Here is a 3,328-nt window from a genome sequence, read left to right as displayed (position 1 = left end):
CTGTACATCGCTCTTGTCGCGTTCGCGTTGCAGCCCGGCACGCTAGACCCTCCACGTCGCTCATCGAATGGAACGTGCTTCGTCTTGCGTTTTTGCTCGCTTGTGGGACCACAGTTGAGAGCAAACCGACGTCCCTCCCCCTCCCCTGCCCGCGTCATTTTATGCGGAGTAAATAAAAACAGAGGGAGTATACTACGGATGAGGATCCCCTGACATGGCCGAACCCATTGAGTAACTGACATGCAGGGCCTAGCAAGAATGGGGTCCGCCAGTAAGTGACCGAAAGGGAGGGTAAGGCAGGGATACGTATGTGAAAGGAGCTTCCAATGATATAATTTTCACATTATACATCCCATGTACTATTAATCTTGTCAATAGTCAAATGCGGTTTTGAAAAACGCATTAGAGCATGGTTAATAATATAGCCAGTCGATGGCTATAAGGAACTGCCATGTCATCTATAGCCATCATCTATTATATGCACTCATACAGTAGTGTGGGCTATAAGGTTGGCTATTTCCCGCAATTTTTTTTATAAGGTTGGCTATTGTATTAGTACTTTTTTCCATCTCCTCTCCATCTCTTTCTTCATATTTCTTGTATGTATTTAACTAGGAATGCGTATATAGCTAGGCTCTTGCATGAGAGCCCACTCCCCTTACTTTTTCACATCTCTCTCCTCCACATAGGCCCTATATAAATGGAAGGAGGGAGTACAACTATGAGCACTGCATACTCTAGTACAGATGTTGTCAGTACTCCACTAGTACTATTGGATAGGGAGCTTAAAAAAAGTTACTATTGGACTGGCTATACGTGGCGAAATCCTAGTAGGAAGAGCATGCACGAGAACAAGCACATTCATGTGGTTGAAAACAAATTGGAAACCATCTCGAGTACAAATCTAGGAGTACGTACGAATCTAACAATATTGATTGGGCGTTGTTGAATGTTGATACTTTTTTTTATCAAAGTAGAGATACTTTGACTACACATAAAACTTATATGTAAACTAGAAAGGATAGGAGGGAGTATATTGTACGTTCAAAAACAAAATGAACATTGAATACCCTTTGTATATGATTTGCGGATGCAATGATCACCGGTTCAAAATTTTGAATCCGCCTTAGGTATCACACATGCCCCCACTCGTTCTGTAGCGACCCGACCCGAATGGATCAAGTCTCTGTGCTTAAGTGTCATCCCTGGATCGGTATGCTGACACACACAGTACTCGAGGATTTATAACAGAGGTAAATCACATGTATAAAGTAACGTAAAAACTATTACCTCAATCCAAATAGCGGAAGTAACAAGGTTGTGGATTCCCATCAACACCAACGGCAAAGTTGAGTGTAGAAATCGTAACCCTAACGTATCACTTACTCGTCGTAAGAATCCTGCAACATGGAATGTTGCAGCCCGAAAACGGGTCAGCACATGGAATATGCTGGCAAATTCACACCATAGAGAAATGATGAACAAAGGCTATCACTACATGCATATAAGGCTGGTGGAAAAGCTCTATGGTTATAATGTTTTTGCGAAAAGCCAGTTTTTCCCTACTGCAAAGGAATAAATTTTATTTAACTATCATGGTGGTTGTGAAACATTGAGATGGTTGACAGCATCTCAATCCCAATTAAGTATCATCATTAACCCAACAATATTAATTAAAGTAACATGATGAGATCAACGGGATAATCCAAGAACTAGATACTCAAGATGTCCATAACCGGGGACACGACTAATCATGATTAGTTTGTACACTCTGTAGAGGTTTGCGCACTTTTCCCCACAAGACTCGATCGCCTCCGCTTGATTCTCGCACTGCATGATGTTTGAGAAACGGATGACCGAGACACAGTCTTTCAGAAACAATCACTCTTTACTCTGGATGGACCGGTACACCTACTTTCCCCTACATCTGCTAGTCCACCTCTTCAAGAGATCATGTAACCTACTCCACTATGCTAGAGCCCATAATAGCTTGTGGCTGCACACGGAAGTTTCTAGCATGAATAATCTTATGATCCCTTTGAGCCTGGGTGGCGGACTTATACATACAGACAACACTGGGTTCTCCAGGTGCCTCAATCCACCCAGATGTGAGTTTTAGTTGCCACCTTAAGTTGAACCATTATTAACAATCTCACATCTGTCATGAATATCTCTCAAACCCAATCCACGTCTACGAGCATAGCATGGCAATAATAAAAGCAACGTAGAAGTAACTCCCAAGGGTTTGATAAAAGAACAGGTAATAGGTACTACCTCAACTACTTCCCAATACCCACAGTTTAATTAGATCCTAATCATGCAAGTGTTTGAGGAAAACAGATCTAATGCAATAAAACTGGGTATGAACGGGGTATGATCAAAGTGTGAACTTGCCTGCAATGTTGATGAAGATGATTCGCACTCAATACTCTGGATAGATCTACTCGTCACACTCCGGTCAATCTATCGCAAGCAATAGCAACCATACATAAGCAATCACTCAAAAGATCAGAAGACGAAGAAAACAATTCGGAAAACTTCAAAACCAAGCAAATAACTCTTGCGACATAAAACAATTTCTAACAGTACCAAAATTATGTGAATTTGGCCTTATCAGAAAGTTTAGGTTAACAGCTTCGATTTGCAAAAAGAATCAACTCAAACGGAGCTACGGAACTCAAGTTATGATCAAAAGAAGATTCAAATTCAAATCTGTTTGAAAACAAATTTTAAAACTTTCAAAAACATGTTTAAGTTGTTTTACTGGATAGAGGAGATCATAACGAAGACGTGGGCGTTGGTTTCGTTGGATTTGGACAAACGAGTAAAAAGATGTGGTCATTTGAAAATCAGGGACTAATCTGTAAATAAAAAATCTACAACTAGGTCCCTGGCGTAAATAAACAGAAAACGAAAAGACTAAATAACGAACGCTCGTTTATAAGACCTAAACAGTGGACGTTCGCAGTTTAGTAAAACCTAAAAAAACAGATCTAGGTTTTCTTAATAAAACCAAAACGAATAATAAAAAAACCGGGGCGGTTCACGGTTTATACCGGTGGGGTTTTCATCGAAAACCGGTGGTTTTTCAGTGGCGGACCGGGTCAGCGGTGGCGGGGTTCGCCGGCGTCGGAGAAGGGCGGCGGCGGCTCGGGCTCGACCGGAGCGGCGGCTCTGGTGGCCCGCGACGAGGGCGGAGTGGACGGGGAGGGGCGGCGCGTCGCGGCGAGGAGGATGGCGGCGTCTGCTGCGGTCGACGGCGACGAGGGCGGCGGCTACGGCGTGCGGCGGCGGTGAGATGCAGGAGAGGCGGCGGCGGGCAGAGAGA

The sequence above is a fragment of the Triticum aestivum genome, chromosome 7D, assembly GCF_018294505.1.
Source record: "Triticum aestivum cultivar Chinese Spring chromosome 7D, IWGSC CS RefSeq v2.1, whole genome shotgun sequence".
NCBI classification, from domain to species: Eukaryota; Viridiplantae; Streptophyta; class Magnoliopsida; order Poales; family Poaceae; genus Triticum; species Triticum aestivum.
Note: the sequence above shows the minus strand (reverse complement) of the source record.